Raw genomic sequence first — 11,139 nt, 5'->3', positions numbered from 1 at the left:
AGCACAACTGAAAAAGTAGTGGGCTGCTCTTCAAAGGTCTTTTCTAAACTGACATTGCCATGCTGCATTCATTCGGTAACTTCAAGGACAATCCTATTTAGCCAAATATTATTCTGGCAGGAAAACTTAAGGAATAAGTTAATAAATCTAGCAATGTCTAAGAGCCTTTTGAAGAATATTTGCTTCCACTCATGTCTCGTCCTTATGTCACTCTCTCGATTTACACTCCTGGCTTCTGTTTGTCCCACATAATAAACAGTAGGGTTGAGCAGCAGCAGGCCAGTAGTCAGAACCTGGTGTGGCACCAGGGGGATGTGGGATGCCAGCTCCCATGTCTGCAGGATGGAGAATGCCCCACTCAGCTGCTGGCAGCCCATCAAAGCTCCGAGTGCCCTCTGTGTTGTGGCTGAAGAGCACATGGTGCAAAACCCACTGTGTGCCGATCCCTCCTGTGGCCTTCAGCGTGATCCCCACCTCAGTTTTCCATCCATCCATCCATCCATCCATCCATCCATCCATCCATCCATCCAGATGTATCTGTCTCACTGTCTCATTTACCCATGTCACATTTGATACATCCACGTTTGTCCAACACCAGCTGCTGCGTTCGGAGTCATCCAAGGACTCGAGCTCGTGACTGAGTGTGCAACAAATCAAGCAGCAGAGACAGCAAGGGCCCATTCTGGCTTCTGAATGAGGACAACCCAACCTGTTTTATTAATGTTTTCCGTTCATAAACGAGCTGGTCCTCATGACAGCTAAAAATGCAGCTGCAGACACTAAGATGTACTGCTAATCTCTGGAATGTGCATAAGAGTAATTGAATAGATGCAACTGCCTCAACAAAAATCAACTTTAAAGCTGGTTTTGGACTGACAGATGTTTGACCTACGTTTGCCCTGATGTAAATGAAAATACCCACAATTGAGGTCTGTCAGCAACAGGGACAAGGAATGTATCTATTGGGGAAATAGGAGTTATAAATTGGGGAAATAGGAGTTATAAAAGCAGGAATGCAGGTGGATGTTTCTGGATCTGATGGAGAGGGAAAGATGGGGAGGAAACATCTGCATGGCTCACCCTGGGTGTTGCTTTTACACCAGTGCTGTTGAAGAGCACCAAGCTGAATGGAATTGGTCTCACCTCCTTTCTGGGTGACAGTCATTGTTTTTTATGCTCACCTATTTCATACTGTAGTTATTTTAAACAGAAATTATCTTAAGGTTGACAGGTCTCCTTTTCACAGTTCTAATTATTCTGGAATCTTTATGAGGAAACAGAAAAACAGGATCATATTCAACTTCTTAACAGGAAAAAAAAATCAATTTAAACCAAAGGGAAATGAACACTTTTTACCTTCACAGCTGCTGCCCTCTTTCTCAGTGAGACAGCTTTGCTGTTCCAGTCTGTTAGGTTTATTGTATTTACTTTTTCCCTCAGATTCATTCATTACCACAGATAACCTCAGCTTTACCTCTTAATGATCTCAAAACAAGTTGTCAGAATACCTGGGGAAAACGAATGCTCTGAAATTACAGTGCTGCTGGTGAAATTGCTGCTGTGGTGTCTTTACTACTTTGACTATTACTATAGTCACAGATTTTGACTTCTCTCCATCTGTCACCTACTAAACTGACTGATGCACATGATGAAGCCAAAGAGTGGGGCAGACTGCCTGGGAGCTCACTTTTTTGTGTTTACTTAATATCTTCTGTTCTACCTTTGACCTCAGCTAAAACACTTAGGAAGAAAGAAATTCATCATCACCACCACATCAAAACTTCTGGCTCTGTAATATACACAGGCAGTATTTATTTTTCTACAGTACTCGTCTTTATAAATCAGACTTACTGTGACTTTTTTCCCCTTCCTTCTTTCTCAGGCCTACAAGAGTTGATTTTGCTTCTCTGGGGGAACTATGGAAAGCTGTGAACCTAATTATGAGAGAATAGCTGTAGCTACAGAAATTATAATTTCTGATAATGACTTCTTCATTATCTTGTCTGCCGCAGCATGAATACAAGATCCATAGCTTTTGTTGCAATTAGAGAGGTGTTTGTTGATAGGCAAAGAGAAGAATGTCCCTAGCCTAGAAATAATAAAATCTATTGCAATTGAACTAAATATTACACTGACAGCAGACAAATAATTGATGCTTTGTCTGTGACTTGCAAAATAGAACAGTTGTATTAAAATAAGAAAAATAAGAGGTCTATTTATTCAGATGCGCTTTTTTCACATGTTCCTTCAATATTTGAAACCACATCCTTAAAAAAAAATAAAAGGCAAATTGGAAAGCTGTAAGCTTGCCAGCAGCTTTGCAGACCTCAACCTTCAAACCATGTCTCTGCAACTAGGTGACAAATAATTTATTGTCTTACTGGATTATGCAGATGTTGAAAATAACATGAGGTTTTCTTGGTTCCACTGTGTCCTGCTAGGCAGCTTGGACTCGCCTCCACAGTACTGGGATTTGGCTGGCCTGGCTCTCTTGGATTCTTTGATGTTCATATGCTCTGCTGGACTTCCTGGGATTTGCTCCTTCCTGATTAGAAAAAAAATAAGTACTTTCCCAAGCCCATCAATTCCTGGCACTTCTCTGAGCCATGAGTCACAGGAGGCTAATTGAATCAGTGGTGCTCAATTCCCTCCATCCCAAGACCTGCTCCTGGCAGCCCACACCAACTCCAGGGAATTGCAGCTGAGAGCTGCTGATATGCTGGATATACGTAGGAGAAAGAAAGAAAGGAAAGAAAGGAAAGAAAGAAAGGAAGAAAGGAAGAAAGAAAGAAAGAAAGAAAGAAAGAAAGAAAGAAAGAAAGAAGAAGGATTTTGTGTAAGAAGGAGTGAAATGGTGACAGTTAAGTGACACCTGAGTAAATGTGGATTTACCACCACGTTTATGAGGCCTACTCTTTGGGATACTTTTTTTTTCAGATTGAGACAGATTTCACACATCCCTGTTTATTTATTCTTTGCCATCTATGCCTGAGCTTGCTGTGTTTCCTGTGCCTTGCCCTGTCATCCCTTGTTTCAAAGCAGAGAGACAGGTTCAGCCATGCCCCAGCTCAGAGTCCAGCCAAAGCAGCCACAGAGGGACCTTGGGGAAGCATGGCCAGAGGAGCCCATTCCAGAGATGCTCAGGGCTGTGAAAGGCAGGCTAGCTAGGTAATACTCCCAAAAAATGAGTCATCAGCATTTTTCCACACAGGCCACTTTCCCCAGCTCCTGTGGTAGCAGTTACACTTCTCAGAAGAAGAGGAGGAGGAGGAGGAGGAGGAATGCCTCAGTCTGGAGCCTGAGCCACACAAGAGCCTGGGAGATGGAGGTGAGGCCACAAGTCTGCACCTGCCAGGCAGCACTGCAGCCATGGGGCAGGCACTCGTGTTCCTTCTTGCACGCTTCCACTGAGCCAGGGAAGGCACAGACAGATTTTGCAACACCTCTGATTGCAGTTCCTAAGGTTCTCAGAGCAGCCAAAACACACAAATTATGTGAAAGAACGGGAGAAGTTGAATCTTCATGTTTAGTGTGACTTTCCACTGGAGCTGTGTGTCTGGAAGGAAAATGAGACTTTCAGGAGGGTTTTGCTGGGATCTGTCCCTTTTGCACGTCCTCTTCCTCCTGGAAGGAGGGGACTGCAGGCACTCAGTTCTCAGGTAGTGACACTTCCTATTTAATACCAGTAAAAGCCTAGAGGAGAAAAAAACCTGCCAGCTGTGACTATCCTGAAGAAAAGCCCAATTGATTTACATTTAAATGCAGCTGTCACTCGCTCCAGTTATAGCCAGCAAAGCAGAGGCAGTCGGGCACAGTACTAAAACACTGCAGGAGTCTCTTGTGCTCACAAATCACCTCACTCTGCTGTAATTCCAACAGCACGAGGTGCCAGGGAGAACATGGGGTGCAGGGAATGCCAACACAAGGAGCACAGCAGCCTGTCCTTCACAGGCTGTTGGTGAGGGGCAACAAGCAAAGCCCACCCAGCTCCAGGCTGCAGAGAAAAGAGAGTGGAATTGGGCTGGACAGCAGGAGCTGCAGCTGCTCTCCTCCTGGCTGCCTCTCCCCGTGTCCAGTGTCAGCCCCTGCACACATAAAGTACCATTGTTCCCAGCCCAGAAATTGTCAGGGGAGCGCTGTGCAGCATCCCACGGCACGGCATCGGGAACCCCGAGTGTTCCATCTCACACCCACACAGGAACAGATGCAAGCACTCAACACCAGGGCCCTGCCAAGAGAGCAACAAAAAGGAACCACTGACTGACTGCAGGGCTCCCAAAGAACCACTTGTTGACTCCAGATCTCCCAAATAACCACTGACTGACTCCAGGGTTCCTAAAGAACCACTGGCTGACTGCAGGGCTCCCAAAGAACCACCGAGTGACTCCAGGACTCCCAAATAACCACTGACTGAATCTAGGGTTCCTAAAGAAGCACTGAATGATTCCAGGGCTCCCAAATAACCACCCCCTGACTCCAGGGTTCCTAAAGAAGCACTGACTGGCTCCAGGGCTCCCAAAGAGCCACTGACTCCAGGCTGTCCCCCAGCATCCTCGTGGGGACTGCTCGGTGGGGTGGGAATGGATGGACATCCCCGATGGATGTGAGTTCAAGTACTTCAGCTGGCACATCCCAGCCCAGCAGTGACTGTCAGGAAAACATGAGTAATAACTGGATGAATATCTGGCTGCAAACTAAGTTAATTAATCACATTTTTGTTCCTCACTTGGGATGGAATATTTGAGTTTTCCATGCTACCCTGGGGTTTTTCGAGACCCCCGAAACACGTGTGAGTGTAGAGTGACACGTACCAGCGATAAAAGGCAACCACTTCCCCGGTGCTAGGTTTTAATTCTGTATATAACAAACACTTCTTTCTTTAGTATTTCTTTCAACTCCACTTTTGAAGTTGATTTATATCTGCCTCCTGTTTTGCTCCAGTTTCAATCTTCTGGCGGCGTTCCTTGCCAAGCCAGCCTAATGCCCACATGAGCCCCATTAAGCCACATGCTTCTGTATAGGCAGAAGTACATGTTATTTCTGGGATGAGCTTTGTTTGCCAAATCTGGCCCTGTATTCACAGATAATGACTTCCTTTTTGTCTCCTTCTCCTTCTGTGCACTTTTCTGTTTTTTTCCTGCACGCAGCCTTTTCAAAATGTAATGTGACCCTCATACATCATTTTTATCAGCCTTATAAACCCAGCATGGTACAGCATATGATGTATGTAAATTCATGCACCTAAAGGCAGTGAGGAATAAATGTTTTAGTCCTCTGTCAGGAACAGAGGATACCTCGATGTTATTCAGAGTCAAGGTTTTTTCCTACCTGAAACTATTAGCTACAACGGTCCTATATTTAGAATAAAAAAGCAGAAATGCTTTCTTTTCAAGATGTTACAAGTATTTTTTTTTCAGATGGCTTCAGATGATTCTGAAATTCTCTTTCAAAGTCACTTTTTATTTTGAAATGTACTTTTATGCTATATTTAAAGGGATTTTTACTCTAAATCCCTTTAAGCAATTTTTTTTTTTAAAAAAAAAAAAGGGGACCAAACAAATAAAATTTTACAGCATTATTTCACAAGTTGCCCAGGAGATTTAACCTGTTTTTCTAACCGATGAGGAAACATTCTGGGGAAACGCAAAAAATATATTTGCAGCATGGTATTAAACACAGTCATATTTGTAGAGTTGCATCTGTGTGCTGGATACAGGATGGTTATCAATGAGGCCTGGGTGAATTGGCCGCAGCATCACAGGATATTTTGGGGTTGGAAGGAGCCTTAAACACCCCAAAGAACCCATTTTTACCATGGCAGCCAAGCACAGTTTAGAGCTAGAAACTCATATTTCGAGAGGAGAGTTAATTCAGCTGGGGAATGACCTGGGGAGGTTTTAGTGGAAGGTTTTAGCACAGGTGAAGCATGACACTTGCAGCCATGGCAAGAGGGGAGGAGGGGAGCTCAGGAGCCACACGGGGCTCTGAGGTTTCACTTTGTCACGCTATAGCCCTGTCCATCGATACTCCCTGATTGCATCTGGGATTTCTGAGCACTTCTTGTAAATGGAGTCGCCCCAGCAATGTTTGTCCTGGACTGAATGCGCCAGGGCAGACAGCTGATAAGGGACCTACAAGCTTGACATCAATACACAGTTGTGCTGTCATAACAATCCAACCTCAGCCTCCAGGTTAGAGCTCCTTGGAAAGAAGGAGTGCTCATTAGAGGGGCAGACTACTGGGAGCGGTTTCCTCGAAAGGAAAGCCACTCCAGGCACTGCAGTGTGGAGGGCAGGCCTCCACAATGGTGGCATTGTTTAGAAGTCATTGGCATCTGCAAACAAAAATCTATTTAATTCACTGTTACGTTCTAAGGGGGGGAAAAAAACCCCCAACAGTTCAGGAATCTGTTATCCTTCTGCTCCAAAAGGAGTCAAGAGATTCAGCAAATCTCCCTGTGTCTGCAGGTAGAACAGGGTTGTGTTTCTCAAGGTGTTAATATGAGTGCCAGATTCCCTGTGAGGTATCTCCTCTCCTCTGGTAGATGTGTGATCAGGCTATCTTGGCAAATATCAGCACTCATGGGAGCAGAGCTGCAGGAATATTTTTTCAGCAAGGACTGTTATGCAGAATACTGTGGTGCGCTTTTATTTTGAAATACTTATATTTAGGTTTGAATGCAAACATTCCTTTGAAATCTCCTAACCACCCTATACCTATCAAGTTCTTTAAAATTTACAAGCAAAAAATAAAGCCATTATATAAAAAAAAAATCAGCCTACAACTGAATTAAAAGTGCTGTACAGCCAAAAGCCTCCTATATACTGACACACAGCCAGTCCCTACTCTAGAGCTCTTTATTTTGAATCTTAAAAGCAGAGTCTGAAAGACCTGCAAGCCAAGCCAAAATATCTCATATCGTTCAGTTTTATCAATAGTTATTAAGTGCTACAGGGGAGACCACACCCATGTTATTTGGGCCATATCCTGCACTTGCCTAATATCCAGTGTTACGTCCATATTTGTTCTAACTCCTTTTCCCTCCTCTTCCTCTCCCCTTCCATAAAGAGCCCTCTCCCAGAATCTCTCCTTCTCTGTAACACACGCCCATGGACACACATCATGGCCAAACGTGAGAAGACACAAGTGAAAGAAGTCACAGGAAGTTTCTTCAAGTTTCAAACCGCATAATGAATTCACAGTGCATTGCCTCTGTGGAACCAACACCATTTTCAGTTTTAAAATTATGAAGTTTGCAGGCATGCATGTGTTTCCTTGTCATAAATAAATTAACTGATGAATATATAGCTGGGAAAAAAAAATCCTTGCTAGCCACCAGTTGCACCTTGTTAGCTCCAGTATGCTTGACACTTGACAAACAGAGAGATAGAAGTGAGTTGTATGTTGCTATGGTTTTATGGCCAAAAAAATAAGTCAAGGAGAACAGGTATTATAGCATTTAGACATTTCTTTCCTCTCTGTCCCTGAGGGATTTTTTTCAATGGCAGTTTCTGCACTGAGAAACAGCAAAAAGAGAAGAGAGAGGGGAAATCCTTTAATCGCATCCTTTACTTTTAATCCGATCCCTGGGACAAAAAATACATCATTTAAAGAATAAGTTTGTACCTGAGGTGGAACTTTTCAGTTCCTGGTTGGTGAGTGGCACTGCCTGTGCTGACCAGGGTGGACAATTTCCCCTGCAGTGACAGAGCACACACTGTGTCCCTGCCTTGCCAAGCCAGCCAGAGCAGCCAAACTGCAGCCAGGGATAGTTACAGCTATGTCTGGAAAAAAAACCTTTTTTTTTTTTTTCATTCTTGCAGCTTCCATTCTATTATTATGGAGTTTTATGGACTGCTGCAGACAAATTTTGCTCCTTTTTATTTTTTTTTTTGAAAATACAGCTTTTATCATCTTTTATTCCTTCTTGGGGAATGTTAATGGGTACAAAATGGAAGGATTGCTGTGACAGTAATGCCACTCTGGGAAGCCCTCACAGCAGAGGTTCCTGAGCCAATTTGGATGTTAAAGCAGCCCCCCTTTGCTGCTCATTCCATCCTGACAGAATTATGATGTGCTCCTCAGCCGACCATGCATTATTGAAGAGCTCTCTGGGTGAACACATGCTACTGCAGCCTCTGGCTGTAGGGGAGACATTACCCAGCTGAAACAGCTGTGAGAACAGCCAGCTCCTTTCATTTCCTCTCCCAACTCCAAAATGTGCCTTTACCATCGCTGCCTTGGACACAGAAAATGCACCCTGAAGACTGACAAGAGGCTTTTGTCAGGCCCAGGGTCTCCCAAGAGGCCTCCAGTTGTGGCAGGGGAGGTTTAGGTTAGATAACAGGAGCAATTTCTTCCCTGAAAGGGTGGTCAGGCATTGGAACAGGCTGCCCAGGGAGGTGATGAAATCACCATCCCTGGAATTGCTCAAAAGGAGTGTGGCTGTGGCACTTGGGGACATGATTTAGTGTTGTACATGGTGGTGCTGGGATAATGGTTGAACTCAGAGATCTTAGAGGTCTTTCCCAACCTTAATAGTTTTATGATTCTGTGATCTTCAATGACAGGCTTTTGCCTGTCTTCACTGGCCATAAATAAATTTAATGCATCAGTCTTGCAAGACTGATAAAACTGGCTTAATTTTATCATTATCTCTCACTAACTCATCACAGACAGTGTGAAAATCACCACGGAATGAACATCACTGAAGGTTTCAGGTGACATGGGCAGCTCAAAGGATCAGGGCAACTCTGATTACAAGTGCTTGATCCCATCCAAACATAGTTCTGTCCTTCAGTGCTCCTGCTGAGGAGGTGCAGCAAGACACACTCCAGGCTGCATCTCATTTCTACCTATGGCATATCAACTAAAATACTGGAGATTTTGTCCAGTGTTTGCATGAAATAGGGCACAGCATCCTTCTTGCTGATTAATTAGCATGGAAATTTAATACCAGCTGATTTATTGGCTTACGAATATATTTTGGCCATTACAAGAACCTACTGGACACACTTGCAAGGTGAAATCCTGGGAATTTTTCCAGTAATTGAAATCAAGCCAAGATAGACTTTGATCCAGCAGAAGTGAGTTGAACATTTTATCTCCTTAGACACCTTTCAGTATTTTGAAACTCTTGCATGTATATTTCACATATGAATACATACAGCATTTTGTGGTAAGTTCCTGGCTGGATTAATCTTATCTATATATTTTTTCTAATTTACAATAACTGCATACATAGAAATGCTTGGAAACAGACGAATTTACATGAGATCAGATTTTTCTCCACCTAAAAAGTGATAGTAAATAGAAATTCATGCTCAAATAATCTCTGGTATTCTACTAAATTTAAAAAAAAATGAAACGTGCCGATTCTTCTTTGTTCACAGTACAGACATTGATTTTATTTTATCCTTACCTCATTTATTACCAAGTATAATTGTGTTCCAGTATCTGGTACCAGATGCTATTATCTTGAAAAGCACTTGGTATTCCTAAGTGTGTAACAGACAATTTTATAAAATTTTTCACAAGTTCCCGTGTTTCCATGCAGAACTGATGACATCTTGTTAATTAGGAAAATCAGGTTTGCCCAAGGAGGGAGAAAACACTGTCACTATAAACAATGGTGAGATCTTTCTCTCATCATCTGAATCTCACATTTTGTAATAGGAAGGTAAATTATGTTCTTTAGAGGATAGAAATAAATTAAGTTTTGCCAGGTATCCACTGAACAAGGGTAGAGAGATGCTTTTCAAGCTATGATGAGAAAAGTGTTGTCTGGACATACATCAAGTTTTCAGACATTATTTTAGGCTCTAGGAGGAATGATGGCAAAGCTCTGCTCTAAAATACTGCGTAACTTTGAGCTAGCAGTGAGTACAACAGGGTGTTTCATTTCTGTGGTGCAGAATTCCAAAGAGTAACAGAATCCAAGATGGAGTTTGGCTCAGTGAGGTTAACCTTGAATGGGAAAACAATGCACTGATGTTCCAGTTAGCAGAAACAGAGAGAAGAGAGCTCTGTAAAAGAATGGAAATGTGGCTGCAGCACCGGCAGTGCAGCAAAGCCAAGAAGGATGGGGCACATGAGCAGGGCGCTGCTCCACAGATCCAACACACAGTCCACAGGGCATGTAGTGATCATTGATGTCTGGCTTTTTTAAAGAGCAGCCTTATCAGGTGGCATCAGCAAGGAAGTGCACCAGCCTGGGAAACAGAAAGAAATCAAGATGTACTGAGGGTACTGAGCACAGCCTTTACAGACGCCCTAGGAAATGAGAGAATAGCAGGGGGGTGACAAACAGGAGGCACCTCAGTGAAGGCAATTCACAGAGCATTTGTTCAGTAGTATGAACTGATTTTGTAATTAATGCTGATAACAAGGATCTGTGCTGTTTTTACCTTGAGGTTCTTTTGTTCAGGAGCCAGCCCAGCAGCGTGGGTACCTCCCATGAGAGCAGGGCAGGGTAAGCCTCAGCAGCATTCCCAAAAACATGGGCAACTCTTTCAGTCCTTGTCCACCTCATGCACACAGCAACCACCCCAGAGCAAAATTCCAGCTCCATTTGCAGCATTTCATGTTTATGCCACCAATTTATTTGGGGATGAAGCAATGCGGGTGGAATAAGGCAGCAATTCCTCGTGGAAGAGGAGTTTCCTCTACAGCAAACTGCTATAATCCAAAGATAATGGGATGATCCTAACGAAGGATTGTAGCTATTGTTCTAGTAATCAGTTATGAATTACTATTTTTCTACATTTAGTCAGCATACCTTGCAGAATATCCCATTTGACAGTGGTCAGAAAACTGGTGTGCATGGAATTTGCCTGCTGCAGAATTTAATTGTGCCTTTCGGGGATTCCCTTCTGTCAATGATTTGTTGGATATTGATCCATATAACTGGAGAACCTTTTTCTCTTATTCTTTTTTTTAGTAATTGATCTATAAACAGGCATTTGAAAGAAAACAGACTAGGCAAGGAGAGCTTTCATCTTTCAAAATTCTGCTGTTAGAAAGCCTGCTAATAATCAATCAATATCTTGGATCATGTCCTTCGCTGATGGAAAAAAACCTGAATATTATTTCAGGGAGTGAAATGGAGTCGGAGTCATCATTTAGGGGTTTTTTATTATT

Source organism: Cinclus cinclus, chromosome 5, assembly GCF_963662255.1.
Source record: "Cinclus cinclus chromosome 5, bCinCin1.1, whole genome shotgun sequence".
NCBI classification, from domain to species: Eukaryota; Metazoa; Chordata; class Aves; order Passeriformes; family Cinclidae; genus Cinclus; species Cinclus cinclus.
The sequence above is the reverse complement of the archived record's forward strand: the minus strand, read 5'-3'. Positions refer to the sequence as shown.